Below are 16,698 nucleotides of genomic sequence, written 5' to 3'. Positions count from 1 at the left end.
ACGTGAGTGGTATCGAAAAATAGAGAGGAGTGCATCGAACGATCGATGCGCCACGGAAGGGTTCGAAAGATATTTCATAATTTGGTCATTTTTCGACCGTACATGTCACGAACGTTCACCTCGTTTCGAAGGAGAATAATGAAGGATCGATGATATTTTAGTTCCGGATAATTAAGTAATCCTTCCCCTAATATTTAAACTTTCGAAAATGATTTATCAACACTTGTCAATACTTTTAAATCATTCTCTCTCTCTCTCTTTTAAAAAATGTTTGAATTAAAAAAAAAAAAAAATACAAGCGTACAGATATTTCATTCGTGCTTCCAGAAAAGAATTGGAATTATTTTTTTTAAGAGGGATCGTATCGTTATGGCAAAGGCGCCGCGTAATCGACTTTCTAATTATAAATGAGAAACGGGCAGAGACGGCGGGCAAAGCGCGAAGGGAAGTTTGAACTCTCCACGCGGGGTCACTTTCCACCGATAAGCTGTTAATACTTAATTACCAATGAATATCGATACCGCCGACGCCGGCTCCGCTCGAATAATACGTACGCTGATAATACGTAGCCGCCGACCCCTGCACGAAATGCTTCCGCAATTATTCCCATATTTTTTTGTCTGCGCGAACTCGACAAATTTTTATGACCACGATCCCTTCCCGAAAGGGCAAACGTGGTCGTTAATAGAACAGGGGGTTGTTATCTCGATTCTGATCTCGTAATATCCATAACACGATGGGGAAAGTCGTATTTATAATTTATGTCGTAAATGGTGAGTCATGAAATAAGTGATATCTTTCTATGTTCTTTTTTTTTTCTTTTTTCTTTATCGATTTTGAAGAGTAAACGAAATAACTATTCTTCTCGAAAAAAAAAAGTGTATTTTCATTAATGTAATAAAACCTCGATGAATCTTTCCGTTCTTTGCTTTCAATTTTACAATATCAATTAATTATCGTATTAACGATTGATGCAATTAATGTATTATTTTAAAAAAAAGGAACGATACGAGCTCCATTGTACCAAAAGATAATGACGTTACTTTCAATCACGAATTACACAACGACTATTTATCAAAACTATTTCGAAAAACCATTTTCTTTTTATCATTTCATATAAAAATCATTTCAAACTATGCACTACGTTCATTCAAACCAAATCCATCCATTGATCACGATTAAATAATCCTGCGCACGTATTCCACCTTCGCTTTGTATAAATCAACAAACTGTATAATACTATATATACGTAAACGTCCGCAAACGCATGTGCGAAATGGGTGTAATGAAGAAACGTGCGTAGATGGCGTTGAAGGCGCAGACCCTCCGCCATTACGCCCGCTTCTGGTTACAGGCTCGTATTCGCTGTAATACGACAGGGATATGGGGAAAACCAAGACGGCACCCCAGAAGGCTCGAAGCAGGATATTAATATGGGTGAGGAGTCGATATTACACCTGCTGCCTCCCTCCCCCTCCCCCTCACGGGACGACACCCTTTATGTAACTAAACCTAGCGAACGTGTGTTTGTTGCACACGCACGTAACGCAACGTAGCGCGCGCACACGAATATAGGGAAACGGCAGAATACTGCTTGTGATTACGAGATACAACCGTCTCCTGGGAGGTTTCTAAGGAAGAACGATGTCGCGCCAAGGGAAAACACGCACACGTATATACGCCGCTATATGTATTTACGCAGATGGAGGATCATATGGGTCATCATATAGCTCCTCTTTTCGGCGATCCTACCCTTTTCCCACGTATTTCCTCGAGTAAGTTTATATAGAAAGGGTTAGTAGTAGAGAAAATTTTTCTGGTAACACGTTCAGATTTGTGTTAATTGGGAATGAATAGGGGTGCTGAAACCTACAGTTACGGAAAACAACATTGTGTGCATTAAGAAATACGTAATGCGTTCCTCGTGTTTGCCGAAACTCTTTCTGATGTTGTTTAGTTTATGAAAGTTGAAAATGGGACTGCTGCTTTTTTTTTTAGTTTTTCGAAGAGTTAATCTCGATTTACGAGGGGATGGTGAAACATTATGTTAGTTGTTACGTTTGTTTCTTTCTTTCTTTCTTTAGATGAATTTTGACGGATGAAACGAATGATACGGAAGAGATACATTTAGAAGTAGGTTTTGATACAAAAGTAAATATAATATTTCTCTATACGTGGGAACGAAATTTGGGGCAAAGGAATACATAATTTTGCAGCCAAATATATACTTACGCGAGTGAAATTACACGTCGCTTCCCTATTTTCAAACGTATCCACAGAGAAGATATTTGACCGGCACAAAGTTGCATATTTCGTTGCCGTAATTATGCATCGGGGGAGCATCGTAATGAGGTTGTAAAATTCAAACAAAATGCAAGTGTTGTCGAATACGATGATATATTCACAAATTTTATATTCTTCTTCCTTTTCTTCTTTTTCTTATCCCTTCAATATATATATAACATACAACGTACACACTAATCACTAATCACTAAAATTACGAAAAAAAAAAAAAAAAAAAGAGAGAAACGTGTTCATTCGACAGAATATTATTATTTCGAAACCATCGATTTTTCTTCTTTTTTATTAAAAATATTTTTTCAGACAACGAATTCACCGACACGATACAACTATAATAATTTCCTTTCGCGTAAAAATTTTACATTTTACAACCGGTTTCGCCGTGATCTTTCATTTCTTGAACACACACTTGTGCACATTACGAGGCAACTTGCGAAACTAATCGGACGAATAGTGGCGAGCTTTTGTTATTGACGTGATTGAGGCGCGACGTTATAATTCTCCTTCCTATCTCCTCTATCCGTATGAACACATAGACACCGCGATATAATAAAGTGCACAGATGTCAAAGCAAGACACAGCTGTGCCCCGTAGGAAACTCGTATTTATCAGCGGATTGCCAAGATTACGCGGCTCTATTCATCTAATAGGATATCCTCGGGGATCGACTTGAACTGTCCGATCGAAACCAGTATATACGAAGCGAGTATTTGTAAGAAGGTAATAAAAGACAGGATGTATTGTCCTCGTTCGTTGAAATGCTTGGAACGTATGGAGGATAGCTCGTCTAAGAATAATTTGCCGTCTAAGAAAGGATCGTCATTCTTTTTTTCTTGAATTTGCAAAAAAAGTTATATACACTCGATATAGAAATTGAACGAAAGATATCGAAAGAAACGTGTGGGATTATCTTTATTAAACAATTAAATAACAAATTTTAATTATAACGAATCGAATCGATATATTTGTTTATTTTATATAAATAAACAAATTAAAATTTTTAGTGAAGAAAATTATTGATTTTAGAAATTCGAAAAATTGGGAATGTGGACACAGCGAAGATTAAAAAGAAAGAAAGAAAGGAGTGAATTTTCTATAGATCATTGCTTTCGTTTGTTGAAACTATGCGAATAAAATTGCCAGGGTCGTTTTGATAAATGCCTGGTTTGAATATAATTAAAGAATTAAATTCGAGAGGAATTGATACTTTTATAACACGGTCGAATTATGTGTGGAATTAAAATGTGTGGAAGTTTTTCATCGGTATGATTTATTCCTCGGAATACGAAGTTTTGAGTGATTTATAAATATCAGTGATGTTGGCTTTTCAATTTATCGGATCAAGCTTCGTAATTCTGATCCAATTCCAGAAACTAATAAATTTCAACGTATCAAAATGATAACGTGACAATGGCAATTTCTGCGCGAAATGAGAAATGGAATGTGATTTACTTTTTTAAATTAGACGATCATTATTTTTTATTTCCTATTCTCTCTTTTCTTTCAATCCTTTATTATACATCTACAATATATATATATATATATATATTTAATCGTGGAATACCATTGTAAATTTTCTTACAAAATACAAGCGTATGCAAATTTAACATTTATAAAAAGACAAGATTATTTGATGGATCAAACTTTTCCCCATTTTCATTAATTTCCTTTAATTTCACCAGTCATCGTAATTTATTTCACAGTCTTGCAATATAAATTTCCAAGAATGGTAATTAGAGAAAAATTCGCTTAGATCTTTGCTGTCAAAGATCATGTTACGTGAAATGAAAGTAGAAAAATTCAGCGGCTGATCTACCGTACTTTTTAATCGTAATGAGAATCTTTCATTAAAAAAAAAAAAAAAAAAAAAAGAGAAAATTACGAACAAACGATAATGAGCACGTTATGGTAACGGGCCAGATAATGAGATCTGGTGGCGTAAATCTTCGGTTGCAAGGTCATTTATCTGACGGTAATATCAAGGATTTAAAGCCTTTGCTATGACATTATGTTCTTGGTAATTTTCTTTCGAGGCATGAGAAAATATGAGAGGCGGATTCGTTCTTGAGTCGAAAAGGGTGGATTTACGCGTAAAAAAAATGAAAAAAAGTATAAAGTATTAAAAGTACTGCTAAGAAAGTACTTCTTTAGTTTATTGGAAATTTATCAACAATATTTCTATACTTCTTTCTTTTTTTTTTTATTAATATGCAAACGTAAATTTAAATTTAATAATCGATCAATAATAAAAATATATGTAGAGATACAATAGAAACAAATTTTCTTTTCATCCTTAACTTTATAACAGTGAAATGAAAATTTTGAATAAAGAATAGTGAATTCTAAACTTATTAAATTAAAATAATTTATAATGTAAATATTTCATAATATTAGTAAGATCTGAGATATTACAATTTTTCAAAATTTTTTATGGAAAGGATTGTTGGATAACCCGGAAAGATGATTAATAAATTTTGTGCAGCTATCTTCATTATCTTTCTCCTTTTATCTTTCATTCGCTTTTCCAACCGATTATGAATGCAAATACGTGAGAATTCAAGAGGATGGTGAACGTCGAGGATAACAAGTATTTTCTGCCGTATGATGTAATAGAACATCCCTATTATTCTCGATCTCGTTAAAATTGCATTGGAAATCGTTATATCGACGACGAAATCTTCTTTGTCGTGAAATGTAATTCCTTATCGAAATTGTGACCCTTTAATCACGCCAAGTTATATTTTCTTTATCGCGTTTTATATTGCTTGTTTCTTTACTATTTTTTTTTTCCTCTCTTCCTCCCCTTCTCTCCTCGGAGAAAATTCTTTTTCACTTTTAAACGAAGCATTTATCGGCAGAAGAAATTTAAAAGAAGTGTAAGGAATCGATACAAGATTTGATCAATTGTCGAGAAACGCTTTGTGCGTTTCAACCATTTGAAAAATCCATTTCTTTATCCGGGAAAAGCCAAAAGTTGAAGCGCCAAATTGCCGAAAGTCGAATAAATTTTAAAGAAAATGAATAAAGGCGATCGCCGAACCGAAGCGTGCTCGTAAAATCAAATGGGATAGAATACTCTTCTCTCGCGGATACTCGAAGAAACGAGATCTCTGCATTTGTGTGCGAGAGACAGAAAGAGATGGAAAAGGAATCACGGCGAAGCGAGTTAGATAAACAAAAGAATTCGTCGAGAAAAGTTAGTCCCGGAATCGGGAATTCAGGTATGCAGTTCACGTTCTTTCCGATATCGAATCGTGTCGCGGCAACGCAAGTTTCGTGCCCCTGCCTCGTGCCGCACCCGTCACCGTAGTTTCTAAGTTTTCTGAATATTTACAGGCCACGTGTCGCGACACGAAATTGCGTAAACTTTTCAAATAAGCCGGATGATTGTGTAAACCATCCGGGGAACGAGCTACCGCATCGTTTCGTCGCGACGTTAATCAGAAGCTCGTTAAAGATACTTCTTAAGGTGTATCTGACGTGCTTGAGATTAATTTCAGAAACTCTACTCGGCTGATTAGGGGGCCCCTGTCGTCGAATTTCCCTTCCCTTTAATCTTTTATTCCCTTGTTGCTCCGTTAATAATAAATTCGGAAAGAGATTCAATCTCTCTCTAAGGCTAACTTTTTTCGAAAAGTGGAATGATGCATGGTAATTTAGGATTTGGATATACAAATATTCACTTGCTAAGGGAAAATATTTATTTAACGAACTGCTTTGATAATCCAATTTATAATATTATTATTTTTCCCTTAACCGCGTAAAAGAAAAAAAGGAGAAAAGAAAAGAAAGAAAGAATATCGAAATCCCATCTTAAGGAAGCGGGGTATTTTCTTCTTCCTTTTCATAATGAACAGCCAGAAGCAAAACTTAGTTTTCAAAGCTAGAAGGTAAAGATTGAGAGAACCTGTTTTTTCTTTTTTTTTTTTCACGTTCACGAGATCCTTTGATCTCTCGACGTCGCTATTAGAGTTCCGGTTTATCAGCCACGCGCAAATGAGAAACTTCCGATTCTGTGAAATATTCACAGAAATCGCGTTCACCACGAGTTGTCCCTCCTCCCCGCGAAATATATTATTCGTCGTCGGATGAAATTATTTTTATATAATAACAAGATTCGTATAAGATTGCCTCTTATGGCAAATTATCGCAGAAACGGGGGATGAATGACGCGTTATTTTTTTTATCGATATCGATAAAACAGAATTGTAGCGGATGTATGCTACAGGAGGAGGTATGCAAATCTCGATTGAATTCATCAATGACACGATTCGATATTATGTTACATTTCACCATGTTCCGTCATATTTGATTTCTGATACCGAAAGCTATCGGATTGACGAGGGGATCTCGTCAATAATAATCAACATGTTATTATAACGGTTATTAATTTTGGTATTTGCGTTGCTGTTAAAATCGTGTTAAATTATTAATATCAGAAATGACGGAGGAACACAGCGAAATAATGGTAAAATGGATTACAAGTATTTTTTTAGTTTCTAGAATTTCTTCTTCTTCTTTTTTCTCTATCTTCGATCCTGAACGAACGAACAAACGAAGATGAAAATTTTCTTACTTATGCTTCAAATTCGAGATTGATATAAGAAATATTATCGATTAGAAATAAAATTCTCTGATATCCCGTTTAATACGCTCGACGAAGAAAAAAATTCGCTGAAATTCGTTCCATTTCGCGAACCGCATTACAGCGATAATAATCCCCGCTGGTAGAAAATTTTAAATCGAGCTTTGGTTAAATTGTTCGGCATATATGCACGCTCGCGATTATATTATCTTATTTCCTGAAAAAGAAAGGAGGAGGGGACGGTGTAAAAGAAAAAAAAAAATATCATCGCTGGTTCCGTATACGATTTTCAAGTTGTGCAAACAATCACCGACAATGAACCTTCCTCTCTGCCTACTTTTCTGTCCATTCTTTTTTTTCCTCTTTTCCTTCATAGGAAAGAAAGAATTCGCTGTACTGTTTAGAAAATCAACCTCGCTGCTCGTGTTTCACGAGAGAGAAAAGGGTAAAGGGAGAGAGAGAGAGAGAAGTAAAACTCAGGGCGGGTAAACAGGAATACGAATACCTGGCTGGATATCGAGTAGAAGGAAAACTTTGAAATTTATCGACTTAATCGTTTCAGGGTAGGAAAACCGTCGGGGTGAAAACGGCCAGGCCGCGAACTTACCCCGAACAAATTTGAACCGGTTGTTTTCCAACCGGTCATTGGGCGAGGGCAACACAAGCAGGCAACGTATAAATGTAAATGTGAGGAACGCTTACCCTTAATTTAGACAGGAGCGAGAAATCCGTGACCGCCTTGAGCGTCACTTTGCCAAGGAAGTGTTCTGCAACAACAGAAACAAAAGGGAGGAGGTCAATAGCTAAATATATAATAGACGGATAAATTGAAATAAATTAATATAAACGTGATTTCTCATTGGAAAAGATCACACAAACGTTACATTATAAGAAACTTCTTGCATTTTAATGTAATAATGAAATGATTAATGAAAGAGAACACTTTCGTTTAATCACTTTTTCCTTTTCTTTATGCGATAAAATTGGTATTTTTTTTTTTTTAAATATCCTATGAAATTATCTGCGTAAAACTTTAAATTACAAATTCGAATATTCGAACATAAATCGTTAGAAAAATGTTAATTGAACTTGTTTCGTTAAGAAACTCTATTCTTTAATTCTTTAATTCTTTTAAAGTATCAATTCTACTTTTTTTTTTTTTTAAGAAATCTCATCCACTTTGATAAGAACATCGCACAGTCCATTCCGCGCGAAGAATAACGGAATAAGTAACCCATCCCTTTCCCAAATTACAACCTGTGAAAAGAACAACTTCCTCCTATAATCCACAACCGCTCCCCAATACACGCGTAACATCTAATTTAATCCTCGAGAAGTACCAACCCCTCCCCCTCCCCCTTAAAGAAGATAAGCAAACACGAGTCGAGTCCTCGTCCGGGACAAGAATTTTTAGCTTAGACTCGCGTAAATAATTCATCGAGGACGAAGAGGATTTCCGGTGGCGGTACGCGGATTTCTGTCCCGCCACACAAACGTCCCAAAAGTGGACAAAAGGGGAAACGATTTTTCCCCCCTCCGATTATGGAAGAGTGGAAACACGGAGTAGGCGACAAACCGGTTCGACAAACAACGAAACAAAAAAACATTTCTATTAATGGTAACAAAGGGAGGCCAGCCACGGAAATCTATTCGCGAGTTATGCGTCGAATAAGCCGCTTTTCGAGCTGACCGCTTTCAATTTTAGCGCGTCGAATATATTCGCGGAAACCGCGACATAACATTCGATTCTCTCTTGCTTCTCTCTCTCTCTCTCTATTCCGGTAAACGGAAAAGTTTGCGTATCGATATGCGTTATGGTCGATATGCGTGTCCACTGTATCGAGATCGAATCGAAAGGAGGCGCGCGATCGTCGATAAATTTTCCGGCTCGCCGTGGAACGCCACTGAAAATCGATGACACATCGAGTCGGTATATTCGGTGTATTCGCTCGATATAAAGATGGGGGGACGTGGCAAAGCGGGGGAGGATCGTTTGTCTTGAGAAGTGGAACGGAACCGCGACAGGCATCGAGAAACTTCAGGTGAACGGAACTGGTGTGCCACCTATTGGCACGAAGAAGAAGAAGAAGGAAGTGAAGAAGAAGATAAGAAAATCGAGGCCCTTTTTTCTTACCTTCAAGTTGGGGGAAGATTTATTTGGATGGCCAGTCCTTTTACAGCGGATTAATATCGAGGGATAAATCTTGGGGATGCGGATTTTGAGACTTTACAACATGGATCTCGTGTTGTGTATAATTGTATAAGTGGAAGGAAGGAACGAAGGTGAATAAGATTCGTTTTTTAAGTTCGTTTTTTTTCTTTTCAAAATATTTAAAATTTGAGAAAATGCAATCTGATAGAGAGAAATTTCAGAATTGAATATGGGACAATTAGTTAGCTCGAAATGAGTTTGAATTTTTTAATACAAAATTAGCAATGTTAATATCCTCGGAACGATGGAATTGAAAAATGAAATAAATTAAATAGATTACGGAAAATTAACAAGTTAACGAGGAGACAACAAAAGGTAAAAGATTAAAGAGGAAAGGTTTAAAGAGTTTATAAGGATTAAAGGTAGAACAATAGAGAACTGCTATCTTTTATCTTAATACGGCTAGAGTGAATTTTAAACACGTTATATTATAAGAAACTTCTTGCATTTTAATCCACCTTTTATGTAATAATATGATTAATGGAAGAGAACACTTTCATTTATGTGCTTTAATGACTTTTTCCTTTTTCATACGATAAAATTAATATTTTTATATGCTCTTTTTTTTTTTTTTTTTTTTAAATTAAAATATCCTATGAAATTACGCGTACTGCTTTAAATGAAAATTAAAATATTCGAATATTCAACAAAAATGTAAAATTTTGCATTAAATGCACATATAGAGAAAAAAATTAAATAAAAATATTTTCAGATAAATATCCTTTATGAATAATCTCCAGTAATTACAATATAAAATATTACAACAACAGAGTATGATAACTCTTTTCGATAATATCTATAAAATTTTCAAAATATTTAATACTAATTAGCCGGTTTGACAAACGCGCTCGTTCTACCGAATTTCTGATCGAATTACATAGAAATTAACATTCGTTCCAACCACTTTTCCAATTATGATAAATTCAATTTCATTCTACGAAAAAAAATGAAAAGAAAACGTATCACTAATTATATTCTACATTTTAATACGCAAAAAAAAAAGTAGCATCAATTTCATTGAATTCCAATTCAATCTCTCAAAATTTATCACCACCGATTCCAATCGGAAATGAAGTCAGAAATTATATCGTCAAGACTTTGGAACCGTTAAATTACAACCACTTCAACTTCCACACAACCGATAATCCGCCAGAATCCGTACAATAGTACGACATGCAATAGGAGAGTCGCGGATATTGTCCAAAGTCATAACAAAGTGCTTCCACTTTCGCAGCCGTATTAATTGAATGCGCTATCACGAATACCATCTGAGAATTATCGATCGAGCCTGATTGGACGTGAGCCGGCAAAGGCTCGAGGTCTTTCGAGGATCCTCACCCTCCTCCCCGCCTCGCCTCTTCTTATAATCGACTGTTTTCAAGGAATGGCGAAAGCATTCGTTTGCAAGGGGGAGAATCAAAAGGGGAGCGAGGAGACAAATTTTACGAGGAGAGTAATCTAAACCCAAGTTCCACGACGCACACCAAACCGAAAATGTTTAATATTCTAAAGACGTACAGCGGTGCATACTTTACGTTTCCCTTACGGACGCTTGAATTACTTCTACTCTTATTGCACTTTTTTCCTTGCTACCGTTTGTGTCCCTGAATTGGAAGAAAGGGACCATTCTTTTTCCTCGAATACGATATATATTTGTGCATTTAAATTTACAATTTTAGTTGACTGTATTCTTCTCAGTATTAACATATAAAAGAATTTAATATATTAAACGAAAAAGTATAGATTTCATTAACGAACTAAAAGAGTTAATTTGCATTAAAATAAAAAATAAAATCATCGATTCGCTATAAATCGCAAATCGTTCTTAAGATTATTTATCCTCGAGAAGATCTATCCTCGAGGAAGGAAAATTGAGCAACGAGGGGAGGGTTTTCATAAGCGAGAAAACTTCATAAAATCTTGACGACCATCATTTCGGCAAAGTGCGAGAGAAAATATCCGCGTAACGTCTGTCAACCAAATGTCTCGTGCCATAAATATTTTTCACAGATACGCTCGGTTTATTCCGCCTAAGCAATCGCCGAAATTTCCGGCAATCTTTCTCCCCACGTGTTCTCACCCGGCTCTCCAAACAGATATTTTGTCTTAGGCTTGACCATCCCTTTTCCAATTCGGCTTCTCTTAAAACAGACCTTCTTCCTTTCTTTCTCTTTCCAATCATTCTTTCCCCAACTTTGTATCAACTTCACTAAAATCGAGAAGATTCACTAGAAACGATATATCGATAGTCGTAAGTTTAAAATCGTTAAAGTTAAGGGACGATGGATCGAAACGATCCATGTTAAACGTTTATATCTCTCATCTCTCAGACTTTGGAAGAAGCCATTTGCAAAAATCTCAAAAAGCTCAAAAAATGTTCTCAACAACAGGGAACATCTCAAGTTACGTATTTTCGTTTTAAAACTTTCGTAAACTTTAACTTGTTCCAAATTTTATAACCCGTGCTGCATCTTTTCCACCCCGATGAAAGAATAAATCTTACGATCAAGTGGAAAATTTAAATCTTGTTGAAACATTTCTGCACTGAAGAAAAGAAGACAAGAGATTTCGTAACTCGAGGGGGGATTGCATTTTGCCTTTATGGGCAATTGTGCGCGAGCTAAAAGTTCGCCCATTTGGGACACGCGTTCACGTAAATAGATTGACTCGTGTTGTAATCTAATTTGTCATCTGGAGCTTGTCATCCTCGATAAATTTCACACGCGCCTCCTGTAACTCGATTGCTACGCGGAGAAAAAGATATACGATTAGAGGAATCCGAGTGTTTCGGGGAAAAAAGAAAGGTTGAAGTCGAATCTCTTCGTCCCGAAATGAAATATCGAAGAAAATATTTTTCGTCGTTGTATAAATTGTTACGAAACTCGTAACAAATAGCTTTGAGAAAGATTGTACTGATTTGATAATGAAATATTTTATTTATACACGTTTCAAAAATATCGATGTGGAGAATTTTTGGAGAATTCAATACGAATCAGAGAAATTCTAAAAATTATTCTTAAAGTGAATAATTAATTTTGAAGTAAAGTTTCGACATATTATTTGTTCATTAAAATAAATTTATTAAGTATAAACTTAAAAAGAAAGATTTTTCATGTTTTTTAAACTTAAAAAAAATCTATTCGTTCTCATTCATCGAAGATTTTACGAAGATAAAGGCTTCCCATTCAGTTTCATAATTTATCTTGCATATTGATCGATCTATCAACGAATGTTAATAGAGGGCAGAAAAAAAATTGATCGAACGACTTGATATTAAAATTCCGTTCAATATGGAATTTTTAATCATTCGTGAATGAAAATTGTAGGATGTGATTTTTATGTATTATTCACGTTGAACAGATTGATTTTATTATACACACGATATGTATAATGCAGTGCACAACTTCAACCCTCTCTAGTAATTTTCCTAGAATCATTAATTATTCAAGATTCATCAACATTTGTAGAACTTTGATTAATTTTTAATAATTATCGTTCAACCGTGCGTTTGCTCGATCAAAGCTTTCTTATAATCGTACATTTGCATAAAAAAGTAATATCACATAGTGAGCATTATTTATATAGACGCATATCTTGATTTCATTTTCAATTTTCATCCTCTTTTATATTTATTTTATTTACATTGTTCTCAATAATTTTTCCATTCTTTGAAACATTGAATTTCAATTCAGCAATTTTTTAATTCTTAATCTTATATCATCGTAAAAGAAGATAGAATAAAATATGAAAAAGATAATTATTAATTGAAAAGAAACTTTGATTCATGTTTTAATAATAATTATTAAATAAATAATTATTTCTATAGTTATTAAAAAAATCAAGCATAAATACATTTTTTCCTTGTAATAAAAACATTGGTTTTGCTTTGCATTTTGATAATTAATTACTGTGATTTACTATCGAGGATGGCTGTCATTGAAAAAGATACACAGTTTGTTCCGAATTCTCTTATTAATTTCGTCTATGGATATCATGAAACCAATTATTGTCATGCGAAGGTATTTCCACTCCATTATGTATATATATATATATATATTAGTTTCAGTTGTTTCACAACTGTGCTATTTCACGGAGAATTGAATTTGAAATAAAGTGCTTGACAATTATTATAGGTAGAAGAATCGGGCATTCAATAAATGATAAAAATAGATATTTTTTACCTTTCTTTTTTTTTTTCTGAAAGAAATTTAAATATCTGATGACCGATAAAAAAGTGATAAAATCTATATGTAGCTTGTTTCATAACTGCAAATGTTCGTGCATATTCATATTTCCATAAACAGAACTAAAGAAATGCAATTTAAATAAAAACTTGTTTATTTTTGGATATTTCTGCATATTTTTGCACATTTAATATCTCCTATGTGTAAACTAATTCCTATCATATATCTATGACGAATCAAATAATCGTATCAACAAATTAATATATCCCTTTCGAATACTTTTTCAATTCTTAAAAATGTATTTTTTAAAATTGCACTATCTCGCACTCGTGCTCATTTTCTCCAATAACATATTTTACAATAAAAATTTCAAACAATGACGCTAGCTTTCTATTGTCAGAGTCTCCCTTTTAAACTGCGAGCGAAAGAGAAGGAATAGTAAGTAACAAAGGAGGAAAAATTGAAAATTAAGTTAGCTCAAAGGAAACGAAGACTTCGTGTCTTACAACCTCTACAAAACCCATATACAGAGCAGCAAGTGGAACAAAACTTTATCGCTGCGGTTGGCACATTTACGAATACACGTGTACCACCACCACCACGAAACCTACCACCGTATTCAAAAATCTTCTATTTTCGACATATTCCATCAAGAAGGAATTCTCTCAACATCTCAGTCCGCAACGTCTCTATAACGAGGCAAGAACCGCAGCTCCCTTTTCTTTCAGGCTATTTCTTCGCCGCGTGAAAAGAGCCACCCACCCACTCCTCCCAGCAGAGGCTCGGGCCGGTGTAACCAACCTAACCTGCGGGATCCCCCTTTTTTCTCTCGATTTCAAATGCGAAACGTCTACGCGCCGGCAACGCGCCGCTTTTCTTGCCTTCTCCGTAACGGCTTCGTAATACGAATTAAATTATTTCTGCCGGCACGAAAAGGGGAACGAAGAAAGGGGTCAGGAGGAGCAAGCCGTTGCTCCTTAACGTGGAACAAAAGCGGACGAAACCGCCGTGGAACGAACGGAACGTGGCGGAAAGGATAATAAGAAGGAGACGGTGGCGCCGCCAGCGGCGGTTCTCGGAAGATGAGGGAAGAAGAAGGACAGAGCGAGTGGGGAAAATTAAAGAAGGATAAAGCGCGACGTTAAACCGGATACTTTATACGCGTAATAAGGTGTAGAAATGCATACTTATGCGCCGCAGGAGTCTCGCAAGAGACCCATAACCATTAGGAAACGAGAAGAATAAGAGCTTTTTCCGTCCCTGTTTAGTTATTCGCTGGGTGAGAAATCGTGAGATGTTTACGTTCGAGTGGTCGTGCTCGTTGGCCATGACAGAGAAAATTTTTCGAGCACGATGGGGGAAATAAGCGACGTGTATGGAGAGGTTAACTTGCGATTCCGAGTGTGCATACATCTTTTTGAGGATAAGCAACTATGGTAATGGTGCGTGTTGAAGAGATTAGGGAAAAATATTTATAAAGAGCGGATATTGAAAGAATGTATTTGCATACGTTTATTTTTATCTTAACTGCACACGCGTTAAAAGTTTTTTTATTATGTAGTATTTTTATTATACTGGGAAGTAAAATTATTTATATATATATATATATATATATATATATATATATATATATATATATATATAGAAATTTATAATAAGAATATGAAGATGTACTGAATTAATATTAATATAGTATTGGAATTTTTTTGAATTTTTCCAAGAAGATTTTTAATTAAAATATATAATTACTTCATTAAACACAAGTTTGATAGACTTCGCTTTGAGCAGAGGAAAGTTTTTAATTCTCATTTCCTTTCTCCATAACTTCTCAACTACGTTATCTACTTAAGAATTTGTCGATGCTGTTCGTGGCATTAAAAATGGCAAAATAATGTTTGTAAATCATAATATTCTCTCGAAAAATATCTCTGTTACAAAGAATTATATCGACCATATATATATATATATATAATATATATAAATAAAAATGCAATGCATACAGAAATTAAAGTGTTATCTTAAAAAAAAAAAAAATAAATACGAGAATTAAGAACGTAATAAAATATAAAAGCATTAAATGGACGACAATGAACAATAGTATTGCTTGACATAACGCTGTTGTCTGGGAAGCATGAAAAGTTTCTGTCTCCAAAGAGCTAGTGATTAGTGAATATCTCGTGTTGAACAGTGATGCTTCGCGCCTTTTCGACGAAGTAAAGCAAACGGAAATTACAAAGCTTTTGTGCAAAAGCAACTCTTTTGATAGTAGACGCTTTTATTCTTTGCAAAACTCATATGATCATTCACGTTTCAGTCACGTTCATCAGTTAACACGTTTCTGACACGTGCAATGTATTTCCAGTACGCCACTGAACTTTCCCTTCGTCCCAAATAATAGAATAAAATATAGGAAAATAACGATTCCTCTCTCGTATCCTCTTCAGCTCGTATATATTTCTCCTCATTCCACGAAATTGTTATAATATATTACATTAAATACTCTTCCATAAATAAATTTCCATCCGAGAAAAATTTACAAATCGCATTTCGCAATTCTTATCTTCATCATTATAAATATCGTATCCTAAATAAAAATACGACACGTAACCTCCACCCTCCCTGATTTATTTTATTTTACCATCTTTCCAATATTCCGAACGACGATAATTCCACGACACCGTATCGCGTTGACACGATAACCGATAAAATTTTCAACGAACACGCTCCATTTTTCCTCTTTAACCATTCTCGTTCAAAACAGATTTTTCCTCGCTTTGGGACGGCATACGACAATCACAGAGACCCAGACCCGTATATCTCACGTGTCTCTTCCTAACGCGGCCGTGTTACAGATGTTCGTTGCCGTCAGCCTGCCAGACCATCGGACCCGGACGACGACATCACGCTTTTCGACGTCGTCCATCTTGCGCCGGTTATTCGAGCAACCTTGGCAACCGAAATTATACGCATTATCGGATTCGCTCCACGGATTAACGAGCGTGATATAAATAACCGTCGTGGTTATCGATCCCTATATCGCGAAAGTCTAGTTTTTCCATTGTGTACACGCACCAGCGTTCTATGTCACTCTTCCCGTTACAACGTTGGCAAATATTTGTCGGAGTCGAAACACAACGCGGTCTAATGGCGCGAGCTTCTATCTCTAGACACCAAACAATACATCGACCATAATAGTTTTGCACCTTTGCCCTTTTGTTTGTTTTTACAATTTTTCTTTTTCCTTCCTTTCTTTTTTTTTTTTTGATATAGAATTATTGCATCTTTGCATTTGTCGATACATAGATATATCATATTTTTTTGCGTTTCTGTTTAGTCTTTCTGTCAATGGAATTGGTATGAAATAATTTTCTTAATTTCTAAAACGTATTTTTCTTTTTTTTTTGTCATCACAATTT

General features: G+C 35.1%; 1 protein-coding gene across 4 annotated transcripts in view; it reads right to left on the bottom strand.

Moving 5' to 3' along the window:
* Positions 1 to 16,698, bottom strand: part of LOC411158 (leucine-rich repeat-containing protein 24) — a 287,583-nt gene that overhangs the window by 23,698 nt on the left and 247,187 nt on the right. For 3 of the 4 annotated variants that reach the window (XM_026441373.1, XM_026441372.1, XM_026441374.1), the window contains one exon: positions 7,589 to 7,653. The gene's annotated coding sequence lies outside the window, so the exon portion shown is untranslated. Of the gene's footprint in view, positions 1 to 2,232; positions 2,492 to 7,588; positions 7,654 to 16,698 lie in introns of those variants that run through there. The other variant, XM_026441375.1, reaches the window with a different exon arrangement.

This window comes from Apis mellifera, linkage group LG6, assembly GCF_003254395.2.
Source record: "Apis mellifera strain DH4 linkage group LG6, Amel_HAv3.1, whole genome shotgun sequence".
Classification (NCBI taxonomy): domain Eukaryota; kingdom Metazoa; phylum Arthropoda; class Insecta; order Hymenoptera; family Apidae; genus Apis; species Apis mellifera.
Note: the sequence above shows the minus strand (reverse complement) of the source record. Positions and strands in the feature narration are given on the sequence as shown.